Genomic DNA, 23,482 nt, shown 5'->3' with positions numbered 1-23,482 from the left:
TGATGGAGTCGTACTCGCAGCGATTCCGGTCTAGTGCCGAACTACGACACCTCCGCGTTCAACACACGTGCAGCCCGGTGACATCTTCCGCACCTTGATCCAGCAAGGAGGAGGGAGAGGTTGGGGAAGAACTCTAGCAACACGACGGCGTGGTGTCGATGGAGAGACGAGGTCTCCCGGCAGGGCTTCGCCATGCACCGGCAGAGAGGAGGAGGAAGAAGGGCAGGGCTGCGCCGAGGGAGAGGCAAAAGTCTGATCTCCAATGCCCAAAAGTGCCCACTATATATAGGGGGAGGGAGGGGCTGCACCCCCTTGAGGGTTTCCCTCTCCTAGGGGGGGCAGACCTAGATGGGGCTGGTGCGGCGGCCAAGGGGGGGAGGAGGGGTGTGGCGCACCCCTGGTGGGCCTTAGGCCCAACTGGCTTAGGGTTTGCCCCCCTTCCCTCTCCCCTGCGCATTGGGCTGAGTGGGGAGGCGCACCAGCCCACCTAGGGGCTGGTTCCCTCCCCCACCTGGCCCACCTTACCTCTCGGGGTCGTTGCCCCCCTTCGGTGGACCCCCGGGGCCACCTCCGGTGGTCCCGGTACGTTACCGGTGATGCCCGAAACACTTCCGGTGTCTGAAACCATCCGTCCTATATATCAATCTTTACCTCCGGACCATTCCGGAGCTTCTCGTGACGTCCGGGATCTCATCCGGGACTCCGAACAACTTTCGATAACCTCGTATAATAATTCCTTATAACCCTAGCGTCACTGAACCTTAAGTGTGTAGACCCTACGGGTTCGGGAGACAAGCAGATAGGATCGAGACACCTCTCTGGCCAATAACCATCAGCGGGGTCTGGATACCCATGGTGGCTCCCACTTGCTCCACGATGATCTCATCGGATCAACCACGATGTCAAGGATTCAATCAATCCCGTCTACAATTCCCTTTGTCTGTCGGTATAGAACTTGCCCGAGATTCGATCGTCGGTATACCAATACCTTGTTCAATCTCGTTACCGGTAAGTCTCTTTACTCGTTCCGTAGCACGTCATCGTGTGACTAAATCCTTAGTCACATTGAGCTCATGATGATGTTCTACCGAGTGACAAATCCCGATCTCGATTCGTACCAACCCAACAGACACTTTCGGAGGTACCCGTAGTGCACCTTTATAGTCACCCAGTTACGTTGTGATGTTTGATACACCCAAAGCACTCCTACGGTATCCTGGAGTTGCACAATCTCACGGTCGAAGGAAAAGATACTTGACATTAGAAAAGCTTTAGCATACGAACAATACGATCTAGTGCTATGCTTAGGATTGGGTCTTGTCCATCACATCATTCTCCTAATGATGTGATCCCGTTATCAATGACATCTAATGCCCATGATCAGGAAACCATGATCATCTATTGACTAACGAGCTAGCCAACTAGAGGCTTGCTAGGGACACTTTGTGATCTATTTATTCACACATGTATTACTCTTTCCTGTTAATACAATTATAGCATGAACAATAGACGATTATCATGAACAAGGAAATATGATAATAACCATTTTATTATTGCCTCTAGGGCATATTTCCAACAGTTCGTGTGGCGCCTACGCCAATTGAAGTGGAAACTGATGATAGTGATCATTAAGCTTCGGATCAAGTTACTACAAACCTCATAGGTCGACAAGGTCGCATACTGCTACACATTAGTATGGTAACCCTGTCTTGGAGGTCATGTTGTTGAACAACAATGAACCTACGAGCCCAGATTTTGGAAAATGGCTTGACGCTATGAAATCTGAGAGAGGATCCGTATATAAAACCAAAGTATAGACTTTGGAAGAACTACTTCATGGTCGTAAGACTATTAAGTACATATGGATCTTTAAAAGGAAGACAAACGATGATGGTGAAAAGTCATCATTAAGAAAATCTCGACTTATCGCAAAGATGTTTCCGACAAGTTCAAAGAGTTGACTATGATGCGACTTTCTCACTCGTAGCGATGCTAAAAGTCTGTTGGAATAATGTTAGCAGTTGTTGCATTATTTACGAGATATTGCACATAGGATGTCAAAACATTATTTCCTCGACGGTTTCCTTGAGGAAAGGTTGTATGTGATACAACCAGAAGTTTTTGTGGATCCTAAGGATCCTAACAAGCATGCAAGCTCGAGCAATCCTTCTACGGACTGGTGCAAACATCTCGGAGTAGGAATATACGCGTTGATGAGATGATGAAAGCTTTTGGGTTTATACAAGGTTTATAAGAAACTTGTATTTCTAAACAAGTGAGTGGGAGTACTATAGAATTTCTGATAAGTATATGTGGTTGACATATTGTTGATCGGAAGTAATGTAGAATTTCTGGAAAGCATAAAGGGTTGTTTGAAAGGAGTTTTTCAAAGGAAAACCTAGATAGAGCTACTTGAATATTGTGCATCAAGATCTATAGAGATAGATCAAAACGCTAAATAGAACTTTCAATGAAATGCATGCCTTGACAAGTTTTTGAAGGAGTTCAAAATAGATCAGCAAAGAAGGAGTCCTTGGTTGTGTTGTAAGGTGTGAATTTGAGTAAGACTCAAAGCCCGACCACGGCAGAAGAAAGAAAAAGGACGAAGGTTGTCCCCTATGCCTTAGCCATAGGCTCTAAAGTATGCCATGCGGTGTACCGCACCTAATGTGTGCCTTGCCATAAGTCTGTCAAGGGGTACAAAGAGTGATCCAGGATTGAAGCACTGAACAACGGTCAAAGTTATCCTTAGTAACTAATGGACTAAGGAATTTTTCTCGATTATGGAGGTGATTAAAGAGTTCGTCGTAAAGGGTTACGTCGATGCAAGCTTTTACATTAATCCGAATAACTCTCTGGAGTAAAGCGGATTCGTATAGTGGAGTAGTCATTTGGAATAGTTCCAAATGGCACGTAGTAGCAGCATCTACAGGATAACATAGAGATTTGTAAAGCACACACAGATCTGAAAGGTTCAGACTCGTTGACTAAAACCTCTTAATGACCCACAAGTATAGGGGCTATATCGTAGTCCTTTCGATAAGTAAGAGTGTCGAACCCAACGAGGAGCAGAAGGATCTGATAAGTGGTTTTCAGCAAGGTAATAACTGCACGCACTGAAATTAGCAGTAACAAGTGGTTGTGTGGTGAGATGATTCGTAGCAAGTAGCAAGTAACAAAAGTAACAACGGTGCAGCAAAGTGGCCCAATCCCTTTTGTAGCAAGGGACAAGCCTGGACAAAGTCTTATAGGAGGAAAAACGCTCCTGAGGACACACGGGAATTTCTATCATGCTAGTTTTCATCATGTTCATATGATTCGCGTTCGTTACTTTGATAGTTTGATAAGTGGGTGGACCGGTGCTTGGGTACTGCCCTTAATGGAGAAGCACCCCACTTATGATTAACCCCTCTCGCAAGCATCCGTAACTACGAAAGAAGAATTAAGACAAAGTCTAACCATAGCATTAAACTAGTGGATCCAAATCAGCCCCTTACGAAGCAACGCATAAACTAGGGTATAAGCTTCTGTCACTCTAGCAACCCATCATATACTTACTACTTCCCAATGCCTTCCTCTAGGCCCAAATAATGGTGAAGCGTTATGTAGTCGACGTTCACATAACACCACTAGAGGAAAAACAACATACAACACATCAAAATATCAAACGAATACCAAATTCACATGGCTACTTATGGCATGACTTATCCCATTTCCTCAGGAACAAAAGTAACTACTCACAAAGCCTAATCATATTCATGACCAGAGAGGTAATGAGTAGCATCGAAGATCTGAACATAAACTCTTCCAACAAGTAATCCAACTAGCATCAACTACAAGGAGTAATTAACACTACTAGCAACCTTACAAGTACCAATCGGAGTAGCGAGACGGAGATTGGTTACAAGAGATGAACTAGGGTTTGGAGATGAGATGGTGCTGATGAAGATGTTGATGGTGATGAGTCCCCTCCGATGAGAGGAGTGTAGGATCGTCCTGCCGGAGCTCTAGGGTTCTTCTCAAGTTCTGCCTCGTGGCGGCGGCGAATCCTCCGAAAAGCCTCCTCTTCATTTTTTCCAGACCGAAACCCTTCTTATAGCAAAAGAGGGGGGCCAGTGGGCCAGCAGGGAGCCCACAAGCCCCCTAGGCGCGTCCAGGGGGTGGCCGCGCCTACCAGGCTTGTGGCCCCCTGGTTGCGCTCCTCTGGCACTTCTTCGGCCCAGTATTTTTTATAAATCCCAAAAATATCCACGTTGATTTTCACAGCTTTTGGAGTTGTCCAGAATAGGCATCTCAAACTTGCTCCTTTTTCAGGCCAGAATTCCAGATGCCGGCATTCTCCCTCTTCATGTAAACCTTGTAAAATAAGAGAGAAAAGGCATAAGTATTGTACCGTGAAGTGAAGTAACAGCCCAAGAAGCGATAAATATCAACATGAAAGCATGATACAAAATGGACGTATCAACTCCCCCAAGCTTAGACCTCACTTGTCCTGAAGCGAAAGCCTAGATCAATAAACATGACCACATGTTTAGAGAGAGAGGTGTCGACAAAACAAGATACGAACATGGAGGCATCATGATCATGATCAGAACAACAATACCAACATATAATCTCTCATGCTAAAGTGACAATTCCTTCACAAAGTAAAGTATGGATCAAGAACCTTACCGAGAATTAACTACCGATAGCCTTTAGTCATTGAAGCAATTGCAATTTTTCACAACATCAGAAAGAGTCAAATAAGAGCTTGTAAAGCAAATCCACATACTCAATCATCTTTTCGTTCTCTACAATTGCTACAACTCACGTGGTACTCATGAGATCAAAATTTCAGCTGGACACAGAGAAAGATAGGGGCTTATAGTTTCGCCTCCCAACTGCTTACCTCAAGGGTAATGTCAACAATAATAATTCATGAATGCTTACCTCCAAGTTGACATATGAATATAGATCTTTCCCAAGCATATGACGTTAGCCAAGATAAAGGCAAAATAAGGAATTGGTGTAGATCACCATGACTCTTTCAAGGGCACAAAGTAAAGGTACAAGATAGGCCGTTCGCAGAGGGAAGCAGAGGTTGTCATGCGCTTTTGAGGTGTGTCCTCTTAGTGTGGAGGAACGTCACTTTATATTGCCTCTTATGATAAAGAACTTTATTATGCAGTCTGTCGCTTTTATGTCTTCCTCATCACAGGTTCGTACAAAGCTTATTTTCCACACACTAATAGATCATACATATTAGGGAGAAGTTTTTATTGCTTGCATCGGTGACAACGTACTCAAGGGATCTTGTTCAATCCATAGGTAGGTATGGTGGACTCTCATGGCAAAACTGGGGTTGAAGGTTTGGGGATGCACAAGTAGTATCTCTACGTAGTGCAGAAGTTTTGGCTAATACAAGGTGGAAGCAATCGTCACATGCTAAGGGGTCTCTAGTCATATAACATTGTTCGGAACCAAGCAAACACAATTCATCATGTTGTCTTCCTTGTCCAACATCTACTTCTAAGCATGCAATAGTTTAGTGAGTGTTCACAATCATAGATGGTGTCAAAGATGATATATTTATATGTGAACCTCTCCTTCTTTATCACTTCCTATTAATTGCAACAATGACCAAGGTCTACGTTTGTCTACCCTCAACAAGTTTCAATCGACATTCCTTTTATATGTGAAGCCATCACTTCCCCTAAGATCATTACAAGATCTTTCATGCTTTTGTTCTTTTCTCAATCTTTTGATCATGGCAAGAGGCAAGGCCCTTCAACTAAGACACTCTTTATTATATGGCTCACGAGCTCGAATACATCAGGGGTGACACAAAACAAAACTCAAGACTAAAACACTAAGACTTTTAATCTACTAGAAAAGAGAAAACTGAAAATGAAAAAACAAAAATGAAGGTAAAGGCAAAAGATGTGATGGTGATATGATACGGGGGCAACTCCCCCAAGCTTGGCACAAGCCAAGGGTATTGCCCATACCCATGCTTAGTTCTCTTCCTTTGGAGATGGTGGTGGTGGAGTTGTTGCAATCTTTGATTCCAAGAGGGCCATTAATCTTTGATTTATACCTTGGAGATCTGTGATATGTTTCTCCAGCAAAACAACTTCACGAGTGAGATAAGTATTGCGAGCACGAGTTGTTTCACAAAACCTCAAGAGTTCAATTAAGGATGGAGATAGTAGGTGGAGGTAGGGTTGGAGGAAATCCACTTCTTCAACTTCTTCCGTGTTGAGCACAGATTGCACTTTGTCCCATGCCTGATTCTTCTCCTTAGTTTCGCCCTTGGTTTCTTTAGGTAGCCTTTCCTTGGCCTCCATGACCTCCATTCTTTTCATATTAGCATTTACTTCTCCATAGACTTGAGGGAGATTGTTCTCCCCCACAGATTCCTGAGACGACATCTTGCTCTAAATCTTCGGCAGAAAACAAGCTCGAAACGAAAAACAAAGGAAATCTGCGCGATACGAGGGTCAGACCTTTCGGGAGAATATATAATGATTTTTTTCGACCAGAAGGAGTACTCCGCAAGAAAATGGAGTCCGGGAGGCACACGAGGTGGCCACAAGCCCCCAGGCGCGGCCAGGGGGGTGGCCCGCGCCTGGCAAGCTTCTCGCCTCCTCGTGCGCTTTCCGGACTACTTCAAATTTTTCTATTTTTCTAAAAATTCCAAAACGGAGAAAATTTCCTACTGGAAAAGTATTGGAGTCTGTTTACTGACCGAATCACATACCTCATCATTTTCGGAGTTTGAAACAGGCTGATAAATATCCCTTAGGTATTCCTCCGGAGTTATGGTATTGATAATATTTCTTTCAACATTTATGGGAGTACCTGAGATATAATGCTTGATTCTCTGCCCATTTACCGCTCTCGGACAATTACCTTCCGTGTTGTTGATCCTGATAGCGCCAGAATGATATACTTCCTCAGCAATATAGGGACCTTCCCATTTATAGAGAAGCTTGCCTGCAAAAAATCTTACACGAGAATTATATAGCAAGACATAATCACCTCCATTGAACTCACGGTTTTGTATCCTTTTATCATGCCACCTCTTAACCTTTTCTTTGAACAACTTAGCATTCTCATATGCCTGAGTTCTCCACTCATCAAGCGAGCTAATATCAAATAACCTCTTCTCACCAGCAAGTTTGAAATCAAAGCTGAGCTCTTTGATTACCCAATAAGCTTTATGCTCTAGCTCAAGAGGTAAATGGCATACTTTACCGTACACCATTTTGTACGGAGACATGCCCATGGGATTCTTATAGGCAGTCCTATAAGCCCACAGTGCATCATCGAGCTTCTTAGACCAATTCTTTCTAGACCTGTTGACAGTCTTTTGCAGAATTAGCTTAATCTCTCTATTGCTTAGCTCTACTTGACCACTGGACTAAGGGTGATAGGGAGACACAATTCTATGGTTGACATCGTACTTAGCAAGCGTTTTACAGAAAGCACCATGAATGAAATGTGAAGCAACGTCGGTCATTAGATATCTAGGGACTCCAAATCTAGAGAAAATAACTTCTTTAAGCATCCTAATAGAGGTGTTGTGATTAGCACTACTAGTGGGGATAGCTTCTACCCACTTAGTGACGTAATCAACAGCAACTAGGATATGAGTGTACCCGTTGGATTTTGGAAAAGGTCCCATATAATCAAAGCCACATACATCAAATGGTTCAATGACAAGTGAATAGTTCATAGGCATTTCCTGACGTTTACCAATATTACCTATTATTTGACATCCGTCACAAGACAAGACAAACTTACGGGCATCCTTGAAGAGAGTGGGCCAATAGAAACCTGATTGCAATACCTTGTGTGCAGTTCTATCTCCCGCATGGTGTCCTCCGTAGGCCTCGGAGTGACACTTCTGTAGGATTTGTCCATGTTCATGTTCAGGTACACAACGTCTAATAACACCATCTACTCCCTTATAAAGGTGAGGATCATCCCAGAAGTAATGTCTCAAATCAAAGAAGAATTTCTTCTTTTGCTGGTATGTGAAACTAGGTGGATATATTTAGCAACGATATAGTTTGCATAATCAACATACCATGGTGCACTACGTGAAGCATTGATGACATTCAATTGGTCACCAGGAAAGCTATCATCAATAGGTTGTGGGTCATCAAGAACATTCTCCAACCTAGACAAGTTATCTACTACAGGGTTATCAGCACCCTCCCTGTCGACAACGTGCAAATAAAATTCTTGTAGCAAGAGAACCCATCTGATAAGTCCAGGTTTAGCGTCTTTCTTCTCCATGAGGTACTTAATAACAGCGTGATCAGTGTGAATAGTGACTTTGGAGTCAACTATGTAAGACCTGAACTTTTCACATGCAAACATGACTGCTAAAAACTCATTTTCCGTAGTAGCATAGTTTCTTTGGGCACTGTCTAGAGTTTTAATAGCATAGTGAATAACATTCAACTTCTTATCAACTCTTTGCCCTAGGACAGCACCAACAGCGTAATCGCTAGCATCACACATGATTTCAAAAGGTAAGTTCCAATCACGTGGTTGAACAATAGGTGCGGTTATCAAAGCCTTCTTAAGTATTTCGAAGGCTTCCTCACAATCATCGTCAAAAAAAAAGGAATATCCTTTTGCAAAAGATTGGTAAGAGGCCTAGAAATCTTGGAGAAGTCTTTAATGAACCTTCTATAGAAACCATCATCACCAAGGAAACTTCTTATACCTTTGATATCTATGGGGTATGGCATCTTCTCGATTGCATCAACCTTAGCCTTATCGACTTCAATACCTCTTTCAGAAATTTTATGTCCTAAGACGATGCCTTCATTAACCATAAAGTGGCACTTCTCCCAATTCAAGACAAGATTGGTATCTTTACATCTCTGCAAGACTCGATCAAGGTTGCTGAGGCAATCATCAAAAGAAGACCCGTAAACGGAGAAGTCATCCATGAAAACCTCCATAATCTTTTCACAAAAGTCAGAGAATATAGCCACCATACATCTTTTAAAGGTCGCACATGCATTACATAAGCCAAAAGGCATACGTCTATAAGCAAAGGTACCGAAAGGGCAGGTGAAAGTGGTTTTCTCCTGATCAGATTGTGCAACTGGTATTTGGGAGAAACCAGAATAACCGTCTAGAAAGCAGAAGTGTGTGTCTTTATATAGTCTTTCTAGCATTTGGTCGATAAAAGGCAAAGGGTAATGATCTTTCCTAGTTGCTTTATTCAATTTCCTAAAATTGATCACCAGCATATAGCCAGTGATAATTGCTACTTCTCAAACAAACGCGCCAGAAATTGACATGTTGACGGAGACTTGCTTGCGTTGGTTTTTCCCTTGAAGAAGAAAGGGTGATGCAGCACAGGAGTAGTAAGTATTTCCCTCAGTTTGAGAGCCAAGGTATCAATCCAGTAGGATAATCTCGTCAAGTCCAGAGTACCTACACAAACACAAAGAGCTTGCACCCAACGCTATAAAGGGGTTGTCAATCCCTTCAAGATTGACTGGAAACTGAGACCTCAAGGCGGAAAGTGAAATGAAGAAAAAGTGTAAGGCTGAAAATATGTTGTGGAGTAGACCCGGGGGCCATAGTGTTCACTAGAGGCTTCTCTCAAAATAGCAAATATCACGGTGGGTGGACAAATTACTGTCGAGCAATTGATAGAACCGCGCAAAGTCATGACGATATCTAAGGCAATGATCATACATATAGGCATCACGTCCGAGACAAGTAGACCGATACTTTTTGCATCTACTACTATTACTCCACACATCAACCGCTATCCAGCATGCATCTAGTGTATTGAGTTCATGACGAACAGAGTAACGCCTTAACTAAGATGACATGATGTAGAGAGATAAACTCAAACCAATGATGAAGACCCCATCTTTTTACCCTTGATGGCAACAACACGATGCTTGCCTCGCTACCCCTTCTGTCACTGGGTGAGGTCACCGCACGGTATGAACCCAAAAGCAAGCACTTCTCCCATTGCAAGAATCATAGATCTAGTTGGCCAAACAAAACCCACAACTCGAAGAGAATTACAAGGATATGAAATCATGCATAAGAGAGATCAGAAGAAACTCAAATAAGATTCATAGATAATCTGATCATAAATCCACAATTCGTCGGATCTCGACAAACACACCGCAAAAGAAGATTACATCGGATAGATCTCCATGAAGAACATGGAGAACTTTGTATTGAAGATCCAAGAGAGAGAAGAAGCCATCTAGCTACTAGATATGGACCCATAGGTCTATGATGAACTACACACGCATCTTCGGAGAGGTCATGGTGTTGCTGAAGAAGCCCTCCGTATCCGAATCCCCCCTCCGGCACGGCACCAGAACGTGCCCCAGATGGGATCTTGCGGAGACAGAAACTTGCGGCGACGGAAAAGTACTTTAGATGATCTCCTGATTTTTTCTGGGATTTTAGGGAATTTATATGCGAAAGACCTAGGGTAGAGGAGGCCCAGGGAGCCCACAAGCCTGGGAGGCGCGGGCCCCCTGGCCGCGGCTAGGGGGCTTGTGGGGTCCTTGGTGGCCCCCTGCCCTAATTCTCACGCTTCCCGATATTTTTCTGTTTCGGAAAAAATCTTTTTGGCAGTTTCGTTCCGTTTGGACTCCGTTTAAAATCCTCCTCTGAAAGGGGTCAAAAACATGGAAAAAACAGGAATTGGCACTTGGCACTGAGTTAATAAGTTAGTCCCAAAAAATATATAAAAGGTATACAAAACATCCAAAGTTTGACAAGATAATAGCATGAAATCATCAAAAATTATAGATACGTTGGAGACGTATCAAGCATCCCCAAGCTTAACTCCTGCTCGTCCTCGAGTAGGGAAGTGATAAAGACTGAAATTTTTGATGTGGAATGCTACCTAGCATAGTTGTTCTTTGCAACTTCTTTCATGTGACATGAATGTTCAGATCCGTAAGATTCAAAACAATAGTTTGCTATTGACATGAAAACAATAATACTTCAAGCAAACTAGCAAGGTAATCATGAACTTTCAAAATAACAAGGCCAAAGAAAGTTATACCTACAAAATCATATAGTCTGGCTATGCTCCATCATTGTGGCAGCCCGGTGCCGACATTCCAGAAGATTCCCCTTCTATTACGTTTTCATCGTGTGTCTATTTTCCGTTGTCGCATCATCATCGCATCATGCACATCATATTCATTGCATCGGCATCTCCGTTGCCGCTAGTTTTCAAACTTGCATCCGTCGTTAGTTGCCGGTTCTCGTCGTTGTTTGTTCTGTGCCCGATCGCACACGCACGCGTCCGCGGCATCGTCAGACCTTGTTTTCAAAAGTGCGTTTAAAACTTTCTCTGATCGGGGTGAAACTTGGCATGCGATCGTGATTAGATATAGCTAGGCCGCCTGTCGAATTTCGTCGCGATCGGAGACCGTTTGGTACCCGAACGGTCGACCGTAGCGGCACCGTATTCGGTCTACCGTTGGACGTCTGTCGGTCTTTTAAAATTCGTTGCCGCACCGCCCGTTCTCCCTCTCGTCTCCGATAAACCACCCTACACGGCCACGTACCCATTCCCGCGTGCAGAATCGTCCAAATCCGACCGCACGGTTGGATCGGGAACGCGATTCCGGTTAACCGAGCTCCTCTTTTCTCTATAAATACCCCTCTATCATATTTTTAGACAGCCCCCTCTCTCTTCCTCGAAATTCGTGCCTCACCAAACCCTAGCCTCTCTCTCTCCTCCCTCCCTCCTCAACGCCACTGACGGGCCCACGAGCCCGCCTCCGGCCCGCCAAGCCCGTAGCGCCGCTCCCTGCTTTGCGCGAGCGCCTCCTGCTCCCGAGCACCTCCTGTTGCGGCCTCCTCTCGAGCTCCCCGTCGCCGGTGCCAGCCGCCGGCCCCAACCTGCGCCGTCGTCGCCGGCGAGCCTCGCCCTGGTCCGGTCCAGTCCGGATCCGGCCGTCCCCGTCGTCGCAGGACCTCGCCCGGCCCTGCCGGCCGGCGCTCGCCCCATCCTCTGCCGCCTCGCCTCGGTCCCGATCTGGACCGAGACGAGGGAGCTCCTCGTTCAGCGCCCCGTTGACCATCTCGCCCGTGTGGGCCAGCGCCAGGAGGCCCAGCGCGCCTCCTTCGGGAGCCCAGTCCCAGCGCGTTGACCGCCCAGGCCAGCGCCTCCCTCCCTCGGCCCGCGTCTCCCTGGCCCAGGAGCGCCCCGTCGACCAAGCCTCAGCCCCACCTCGGCCTCCTACCTGGGTCGTTGACCCGAGCCCAAGGTAAGACCGTCACCCTCTATATTCCGCCACAGGCGCATTGTTCTATATTGCGCTCAATGCCCGTTTAGGCCTAGTGCAAGGATTCGGCCCAATAGTATTTTTTTAGGGTTTTTCGAATTAGTTAATTTCAGGAATTATTAGATATTTAAAACACCCGTAACTTTTAAACCGTAAATCGGATCGAGGCGTATTTTATATGGTTTTGGTGTAGAATTTCACGTAGAATCCGAATTCGCAACTTGCATAATTGTTTGACATCGATTAGCACACCATATGCGTAGACACACGTGTTGTCCTAATATGTTTTGCCCGTAGTTTAATTTTCCGCGCGTGTTCGAATTGCTCGGATGCCGTAGTATAAATGCCCATGTTTTAGGAACCATTATTCCATGTATTTTAAAGTGGTGATTGGTATTTTTGCGTGTAGGGTTTGTCGGTAGTTTATTTTCCCGTGTATAGGTTATTTTTCTCGTATTTTCGTGTGGCATTATATTGTTGTGCAACCCCACATATTTTATATGTTTTCGGGGTAGAAAAATCCATGGGATTTTTTTGTGCAATTAGTTTTAGCATTAGAGCAAGTTAGTTCATGCGATATTTTGCCGTAATGCCCTTTTGTTTATTTCGTAGGATTTATTCCTTGCTTCGTTTGACGAAATTGTCAACTAGGGAGTAGCTCTTGGGTGTTTAGTCTAGCCCCTGGTATTTTTAGTTGCAATAGAAATGCATGTTTAGGTGTGGTTCGCTTGCTCTCAAGTTGCTACAATTCGTGCTGATTTGGAGGTGCTGAAATATTTCTAAGTCTGAAATCTGTTATATTTTGTTGCTGTCTTCTCTTGCTTCTATCTTTTGTTCTCTAGCTCTTTTGAGGTTGGTGTAATGGAGTAAGTTGTAGCCCTTGTGTTTCTCTAGCATGCTGTGAATTTTCATGCCCTTTGGAGTCCTGTAGCTATTGGTTTTGCTGCTGTCAATATGGCTTCAGATCGAAAACTGCACTTTCATGAGGTGTAATTTTCACAAAATCTGAAATAGTGTGTGGGATGCCTTTTTGTGTCTTCTTTCCCTAGTGATCCATGATGCCATGCTAGTTGTTGTTAGTTGTTTGTAGTAGTGCTTCTTGCCCTCTTTCGTGCCATGCCTTGCTTGAGTTTATCGGAGTTGTGTAGCCCGCAGTTGTGGGGCGTAGAAAATGTTATGTGGCTGATTTTGGCAGATTGTAGTGATTTCTTGTTTTGCTCGTAGTTTTCGAACCGTAGCTCCGATTTGATTGTGTCCTACATGAAACTTGCTTAGAATCTCGTGTACTTTCATTTTCTCTTTCTGGTTGTATGTTTTGAAGTGCTCGTGACCGTTGTTGCACACATATTGCATTCATGCCATCATATCTTGCGGTGCTTGTAACTTTTGATCCGTAGCTCCGTTGGAGATGTTCTCTATGTGTAGATTGATTGAAATGACGCGTAGAATCATGTGAACCTATTTGTTTTGATGTTTAAAAACTAATTAAATGTGTTAGTTCTGATCTGGACAGAATTGTAAATTAACTTGTGAGGTCGTTCCGGAGGTGCAATAAGTCAGTTCCGACCTCATTTAAAATGCCTAGATAGGTAGTTTAATTGCGCTTCACCTCTTGCCATGTTTAATCACATTTAATATTGCCGTGTACCTAATCGGGATAGAACTAAATAAATAATTGTGGAGTTTCGTCAATATGCAACTCGTTGCATATTGAACTTCACTTAATGTGCAGTGTTTGATTATGTGATTTGCCATGCCGTGACTTGCATGTTTTCAGCTGCTCATGCATCATATGTGTTGTGCATCGTGTGGTGTATATCGTGTGTTGATTTGTGTTTCTGGTTTGCTTCGTCTCGATAGAGCTCCGCAAGCGTGTCGGATTGTGAGGACCCGTTCGACTACGTCGGTTCGTCTGCTTCACGGAGGCATTCTTCTTCCAAGCGGGATCTCAGGCAAGATGACCATTTCCCCAGATACCATTACTATCATTGCCATGCTAGTTTTATCGCTTCTATCGATTATGTCTCATTGCCTACCACATGTTAAATATCAGCCTCTCAACAATGCCATGAAACCTTCGACCTGTTCAACCTAGCAAACCACTGATTGGCTATGTTACTGCTTGCTTAACCCTGTGTTAGCGTTGCTAGTTGCAGGTGCTTTGCTTCCATATGAAAGCATGGGTTCCTTGTTATATCACCATATTAAATGCTATTTAATTTAATGCACCTATATACTTGGTAAAAGGTGGAAGGCTCGGCCTTTCTAGCCTGGTGTTTTGTTCCACCTTTGCCCCCTTAGTTTCCGGCTACCGGTGTTATGTTCCATAAATGAGCGCTCCTAACACGATCGGGGTTGTTATGGGGACCCCCCCTTGATAATTCGTTTTAGATTAAAGCTGGTCTGGCAAGGCCCAACATTGGTACTGCATTTGCCTAATCACCTAATAAAATTGCATAGGTACTTTCCGGACCCCGAGGATAATTTAATCAACCCCCCGGGCCAGTGCTCCGCATGAGTGTTGGTCCACCCACCAGCAGCCGGCGGTGCCACCTCGGGGCAACTCGAGGTTTGGCTACCGTCCACTATGCATAGACGGTGTGTCCTGAGAACGAGATACGCGGCTCCTATCGGGTTCGTCGACACACCGGGTGGCCTTGCTGGATTAGTTTAACCTTTGACGAGATATCTTGTGCATCGGGATTCCGTTGATGCTTTGGGAAATCTCAGAGTTGAGGTTTTCCACTAGGGAATCCGACGAGATCGCGAGCTTCGTGATTGAGGATTTCTATGCGGCTTGTGGTAATTTGTGATGGACTAGTTGGAGCACCCCTGCAGGGTTAAATCTTTTCGGAAAGTCGTGCCCGCGGTTATGTGGCAACGTGGAAACTTTGTTTAACACTGGTTCTAGATAACTTGAAGATAACTTAATTAAAAATATGCCAACTGTGTGCGTAACCGTGACTGTCTCTTTCGTGAGTTCTTTCTCCGATCGAGGACACGGTGGGGTTATGTCTGACGTAGTTAGGTGTTCAGGATCATTCATTTGATCAACAGTAGTTCACGTCCGTTATGAGTAGATCTTCCCCCTCTTTATTCTTGTACTCGTAAGTTTAGCCACCAAATATATGCTTAGCCGCTTCTGCAACCTCACCACTTTACCATGCCTCACCTAATAAGCTTTGCTAGTCTTGATACCTTTGGAAATAAGATTGCTGAGTCCCCTATGGCTCACAGATTACTACAACACCAGTTGCAGGTACACGTAAAGGTTACTTGACGCGAGCGTGTTGATTGTACATTTGGAGTTGCTTCTTCTTCTTCATCATCGATCTAGGATGGGTTCTAGGACGGCAGCCTGGGATGGCAAGGATGGACGTCGTTCTTCTTTTCTCGTTTGTTTTCGTCCGTAGTCGGACCCTGCTCTTACTCTTGATGAATATGTAATGTACTGATGTGACTCTGATGTAGCTTGTGGCGAGTGTAAGCCAACTCTATATATATCTCTTCTATTTAGTACATGTACTTGTAACGATATCCATTCTCGCGATACGACGAGATGCGCTTCTATCCCTGACGAGGCCTTCGCGCCAAATTGAGGATAGGGTCGCATCTTGGGCGTGACAATCATCCTCACACAACTAATGTAAATCATGCACAACCCCGGTATTGGCCAAGTAATTGTTTTCGCACTCTTACTTTCTCAAACTTTCTATAACTATCATGCAATACATGAGCGTGAGCCATGGATATAGCACTATAGGTGGAATAGAGTGTGGTGGTGGTTGTGAGACCAAAAAGGACGAGATGGTCACATTGACTCGGCATATCAAAAGGCTATGGAGATGCCCATTAATAGATATCAATGTGAATGAGTAGGGATTGCCATACAAAGGATGCACTAGAGCTATAAGTATGTGAAAGCACAAAAGGAGAACTAGTGGGTGTGCATCCAACTTGCTTGCTCACGAAGATCTAGGGCAATTTTGAGGAAGCCCATCATTGGAATATACAAGCCAAATTATATAATGAAGATTCCCACTAGCATATGGTAGTGACGAAACGAGAGGCTCTCAAACATGAAGAACATGGTGCTATTATGAAGCACAAGTGTGTCAAAAGATAGTAGCATTGTCCCTTCTCTCTTTTTTTTAATTTGGGCTCTTAGGCCTCTCTTTTTTATTTTTCCCTTTTTTTTATTTGGGCTCTTTGGCCTCTTTTTTTTCTCACATGGGACAATGCTCTAATAATGATGATCATCACACTTTCATTTACTCACAACTCAAAGCTTAGAACAATGATGACTCTATAGGAAATGCCTTCGGCAGTGTACCGGGATGTGCAACGATCTAGCTTGGCGTATGACGTTGAAACATCTCGCTAGCTATCTTACGATCATGCAATGGCAATATGAGAGTGATGGCACAAGTCATGAGACAGAACGGTGGGAGTTGCATGGCAATATATCTCAGAATGGCTATGAAAATGCCATAGTAGGTAGGTATGGTGGCTGTTTTGAGGAAGGCATTTGGTGGGTTTGTGCACCGACGAGAATTGCGCGGCACTAGAGAGGCTAGCAATGGTGGAAGGTGAAAGTGCATCTATACCATGGATTCACATTAGTCATGAAGAACTCACATACTTGTTGTGAAAGTTTTTATTAGTAATCGAAACAAAGTGCTAAAAGCATACACCTAGGGGCAGGGTTGGTAGGTGTTAACAATCGCGCAATCCCGACCTCAACACAAAGGATGACAATCAATAGATCAATTATGCTCTGACTTCCTAACATAGTGGTTCACCATACTTGCATGCTATGGGAATCACTAACTTCAACACAAGTATTTCTAGATTCACAACACCCTACTAACATAACTCTTAATATTACCAAATCCACGTCTCAAAACTAATTGAGAGGAATCAAGACTTCTCTTTCTACTCAATGCACATGAAGATGGAGGTTTTTGTATACTCTTTGGATACCTATCACGTTTGGCACTACTTTCATAGCATAAGCCAACTACCAAGTCACGCACCGCCGTGCTCTAAAAGATCTAAGTGAAGCACACACAGCAAAACTATCTAGCTCAAAAGATATAAGTGAAGCACAATGAGCATTCTAGCAAAATCACGATGAGTGCATGTCTCTCTCTAAAGGTGTGCAGCAAGGATGATTGTGACACAACAAAAAGAAAAGACTCCTAAGATACAAGACGCTCCAAGAAAAACACATATCATGTGGTGAATAAAAATATAGCTCCAAGTAACGTTACCGATGGATTGAAGACGAAAGAGGGTACCTTCCCGGGGCATCCCCAAGCTTAGGCTTTTTGGTGTCCTTGAATTTGGCTTGGGATGCCTTTGGCATCCCCAAGGTTGATATCTTTCCACTCCTTATATCTTTGTCCATGAGAACACCACCCAAAACTTGAAAACTTCACAACACAAAACTTAAACAGAAACTCGTGATAACATTAGCACAAGTAAACAAACTACCACCTCTTTAGGTACTGTAGCAGTCTTGATTTCAATTTATATTGGTGTTGGGCTACTGTATTCTAACTTTTCCATGGCTAGTACCCCCCGATACTAACCATAGCTTCATGAAAACAAGCAACCAACTCAACAAAAACAGAATCTGTCGAAAAACAGACTAGTCTGTAGCAATATGTATACTTCGTATACTTCTCGTACCTCAAAAATTCTGAACAATTACGAATGCCTGGGACAAAGGTATATCAAATAGCAGAAAAAAGAATCAACTCAAAAGCCCTTTCTGGAAAAAAATGAAAAAGCATCTCGTGAGCGAAAAGTTTCTGTCTTTTTCCAGCAGGATCAAACAACCATTACCAAGACTAGTCATAAAGGTTTTGCTTGGCTCAAACACAAAAGGAAAGTGTGGACGCAACAAAACAGAAAGTAAAATAAATAAATTCATTGGGTTGCCTCCCAACAAGCGCTATTGTTTAACACCCTTAGCTAGGCATAAGGCGGTAGAATCACGTATCGTCGTCTTTGGTGCTCAAACCGTAAGTGGCCCTCATCATGGATTCGTAAGGCAATCTTATTTTATTTCTAGGAAAGTGCTCCATGCCCTTCTTTAAAGCAAATTGAAATCTAATATTCCCTTCCTTCATATCGATGATGGCACAGATAGTCCTTACGAAAGGTCTACCAAGAATAATAGGGCATGTAGGATTGCAATCAATGGCAAGCACAATGAAATCCACGGGTACATAGTTCCTATTCGCAATAATAAGAACATCATTGATACTTCCCATGGGTTTCTTGACAGTAGAATCCGCAAGATGATAATTAAGAGAACACTCTTCAATCTCATTAAAACCCAGAACATCACATAAAGTTTTTGGAATCGCGAAAACACTAGCACCCAAATCACACAAAGCATTGCATTCATAGTTTTTGTTTTTGATTTTGATAGTAGGTTCCCACTCATCATGAAGCTTTCTAGGGATAGAGACTTCCAATTCAAGTTTCTGTTCAAGATATTTTATCATGGCTTCGACGATATGATCGGTAAAGGCCTTGTTTTGGCTATAAGCGTGCGAAGAGTTTAGCATGGATTGCATCAAGGAAATGCATTCAATCAAGGAGAAACTATCATAATTGAATTCCTTGAAATCCAAGGTAGTAATTTAATTACTACTCAAAGTTTTAATATCTTCTACTCCACTTTCAATGCTTTTAGCAACAAGATAGATGGACTCCGAATCATTGGGGCGTTTTTCAACCAAAGTGGATTCATATCCAGCCCCATCATCATTGGGATTGACACAAGAAAACAAAGATTCAATGGGAGTCACACCAAGCACTTTAAAATCTTCGTGATTGTTATCACGAGAACACGCCTTTTTAAGCCATTCATGTCTAGCACGAATTTGGGCGGTTCTTTCTTTGCTCTCAATCATGGAAACACGCATAGCTTTCAAAGTTTCATCCATATTGATCTTGGGTGGAGCACATCTAACTTTCAAAGCCTCAATATCACTAGACATTCTATCAACGCTCTTAGCCGAATCGTCAATTTTGAGTAGTTTTTCCTCTATGGACGCATTGAAAAAAAATTGCGAGTTGATAAACTCTTTGATATTACTCTCTAGATCAGAGGGTAATCTATTGTAATTTCCATGAGTATTGTTGTAGGAGTTGCCAAAGTTATTAGAGGAGTTACTAGGAAAAGGCCTAGGAACATAGTTTCCTCTAAAAGCATTATTGTTGCCAAAATTATTCCTACCAAAAAAATTAAAGTCCAAGCTAGCGTTGCTACTCTCAATCAAAGAAGACAAGGGCATATCATTGGGATCTAAAGGAGCACTTCTACTAGCAACCAAATTCATTAACTTATCCATCTTAGCACTCAACGAGTTAATTTCTTCTATAGCGTGTACTTTCTTACTAGTAGGTGACCTTTCAATGTGCCAGTGAGAGTAGTTCGTCATGATATTGTCTAAGAGTTTCGTGGCTTCTCCTAACGTGATTTCCAGGAACGTTCCACGTGAGGCGGAGTCCAAGATATTTCTAAAAGCGAAATTCAAGCCAGCGTAGAAGATTTCTATAATCATCCAAAGACTCAAGCCATGAGCGGGACAATTTCTAATCATCAATTTCATTCTCTCCCAAGATTGGGCAACGTGTTCATTATCAAGTTGCTTAAAAGTCATGATATCATTAGACTCAAGCCATGAGCGGGACAATTTCTAATCATCAATTTCATTCTCTCCCAAGATTGGGCAACGTGTTCATTATCAAGTTGCTTAAAAGTCATGATATCATTATAGAGAGACATAATCTTAGCCGGTGGAAAATACTTGGATATATAAGCATCTTTGCACTAATCCCAAGAATCGATACTATTTTTGAGCAAAGACGAAAACCAAGTTTTTGCTTGATCTCGCAACGAGAAAGGAAAAATCCTTCAATTTAATCACATCATTATCCACATATTTCTTATTTTGCATATCGCAAAGCTCTATGAAGGTAGTAAGATAGGATGCGGCATCTTCACTAGGAAGGCCGGAAAATTGCTCTTTCATAACAAGATTCAGCAAAGCGGCATTGATTTCATATGACTCCGCACTAGTGGCGGGAGCAATCGGAGCACTAATAAAATCATTATTATTAGTATTAGAGAAGTCACAAAGTTTGGTGTTTTCAATCATGGTGACTTCGGCAAGCAAGCAAGCACACAAGCAAACAACGAGCAAGCAAGAAAAAGGAGCGAACGAAAAGGCAAACGAAAAAGGCAAATTGGTGAAGTGGGGGAGAGGAAAACGAGAGGCACCTGACAAACAAAGTAAATGCAAGAGATGAGTTTGCGACACTTACTTGGATGAGTTCTTGAATTGATCCTCCCCGGCAACGGTGCCAGAAATCCTTCTGCTACTTCTGAAAGAACAACGCCATAAATTGACATGTTGACATAGACTTGCTTGCGTTGGTTTTTCCCTTGAAGAGGAAAGGGTGATGCAGCACAGGAGCAGTAAGTATTTCCCTTAGTTTGAGAACCACAGTATCAATCTAGTAGGAGAATCTCGTCAAGTCTAGAGTACCTGCACAAACACAAAGAGCTTGCACCCAACGCTGTAAAGGGGTTGCCAATCCCTTCAAGATTGATTGCAAAGTGAGATCTAAAGGCGGAAAGTGAAACGAAGAAAAAGTGTAAGGCTGAAAATATGGTGTGGAGTAGACCCGGGGGCCATAGTGTTAACTAGAGGCTTCTCTCAAATTAGCAAATATCACGGTGGGTGAACAAATTACTGTTGAGCAATTGATAGAACTGTGCAAAGTCAAAACGATATCTAAGGCAATGATCATACATATAGGCATCACGTCCGAGACAAGTAGAACGATACTTTCTGCATCTACTACTATTCCTCCACACATCAACCGCTATCCAGCATGCATCTAGTGTATTGAGTTCATGACGAACAGAGTAACGCCTTAAGTAAGATGACATGATGTAGAGGCATAAACTCAAACCAATGATGAAAACCCCATCTTTTTACCCTTGATGGAAACAACATGATGCGTGCATCGCTACCCCTTCTGTCACTGGGTGAGGTCACCGCACGGTATGAAACCAAAACCAAGCACTTCTCCCATTGCAAGAATCATAGATCTAGTTGGCCACACAAAACCCACAACTCGAAGAGAATTACAAGGATATGAAATCATGCATAAGAGAGATCAGAAGAAACTCAAATAAGATTGATAGATAATCTGATCATAAATCCACAATTCATCGGATCTTGACAAACACACCGCAAAAGAAGATTACATCGGATAGATCTCAATGAAGATCATGGAAACTTTGTATTGAAGATCCAAGAGAGAGAAGAAGCCATCTAGCTACTAGCTATGGACCCGTAGGTCTATGGTGAACTACTCACACATCATCGGAGAGGTCATGGTGTTGATGAAGAAGCCCTCCGTATCCGAATCCCCCCTCCGGCAGGGCACCAGAATGTGCCCCAGATGGGATCTTGCGGAGACAGAAGCTTGCAGCGGTGGAAAAGTTCTTTCGATGATCTCTTGATTTTTTCTGGGATTTTAGGGAATTTATAGGCGAAAGACCTAGGGCAGAGGAGGCGAAGGGAGCCCACAAGCCTGGGAGGCACGGGCCCCCCTGGCCGCGGCTAGGGGACTTGTGGGGTCCCTGGTGGCCCCCTGCCCTAATTCTTAGGCTTCCCGATCTTTTTCTGTTTCGGAAAAAATCTTTTTGGCAATTCCATTCCGTTTGGACTCCGTTGAAAATCCTCCTCTCAATGGGGTCAAAAACATGGAAAAAACAGGAACTGACACTTGGCACTGAGTGAATAAGTTAGTCCCAAGAACATATATAAAAGGCATACAAAACATCCAAAGTTTGACAAGATAATAGCATGAAACCATCAAAAATTATAGATACGTTGGAGACGTATCAACAATCCTCTGTGGGATCAATTCATTCTTATCATTAGGGACAACGGTAATACCTCCCTTCTTAGGGACATAATGCACCGGACTCACCCAATCACTATGAGCAACAAGATAGATAATACATGCTTCCAGGAGCTTTAGTATTTCTTTTCTTACTACCTCTTTCATCTTAGGATTTAATCTCCTTTGATGATCAACAACTGGTTTGGAATCTGGATCAGTCTTAATCTTGTGCTGGCATAGAGTGGGACTAATGCCCTTAAGATCATCAAGAGTATATCCAACAGCAACACAGTGCTTCCTCAGAGTTTTTAATAACTTCTTTTCTTCATGCTCTGAGAGGCTAGCACTAATTATGACAGGATATATCTCTTTTTCATCAAGATAAGCATACTTAAGAGTATCAGGCAACTATTTAAGCTCGAACACAGGATCACCCTTTGGTGGGGGTGGATCCCCAAGCAGTTCAACAGGCAAATTATTCTTAAGGATAGGATATTGTTCTAAGACAACTCTATCTATCTCATCCCTTTCATCCATATGCATATCATTTTCATGCTCAAGAAAGTATTGCTCTAAGGGATCCGTAGGAGGCCCGGCAATAGAAGCTAGGGCAATAGGCAACTCTTTTTCATGAGGTTGTCTACCAAACTTGGAGAAATTGAACTCATGTGACACACCTTCAAAGCCAACAGTGACAGTTTGCCTCTCACAGTCAATATGAGCATTGACAGTATTGAGAAAAGGTGTGCCAAATATGATGGGACAAAAGCTATCTTGAGTGGTAGCAAGAACGATAAATCAGCAGGATACTTCGTTTTACCACACAAGACTTCAACATCCCTAACAATTCCCACAGGGCAGATAGTATCTCTATTGGCAAGCTGAATAGTAACATCAATAGGCTCTATCTCAACAGGTGCAATCTCGTCTTTAATTTCATCATATAAGGATTGAGGTATTGCACTAATACTAGCACCCACGTCACATAAACCATGATAACAATGATCTCCTATCTTAATAGAAACAACAGGCGTGCCAACAACAGGCCTATGTTTTTCTCTAGCATATGGTTTGGCAATTCTAGCAGCATCTTCACAGAAGTGAATGTTATGGCCATCAACATTGTCGGACAGGAGATCTTTGATAATAGCAATGCTAGGTTCAACTCTAATTTGCTCAGGGGGTGTAGGTGTTCTAATGTAGCCTCTACATATCACAGTTGAAGCTTTAGAATGATCCTTTATCCTAACAGG

The sequence above is a fragment of the Hordeum vulgare genome, chromosome 2H (genome assembly GCF_904849725.1).
Source record: "Hordeum vulgare subsp. vulgare chromosome 2H, MorexV3_pseudomolecules_assembly, whole genome shotgun sequence".
NCBI lineage: Eukaryota > Viridiplantae > Streptophyta > Magnoliopsida > Poales > Poaceae > Hordeum > Hordeum vulgare.
Note: the sequence above shows the minus strand (reverse complement) of the source record.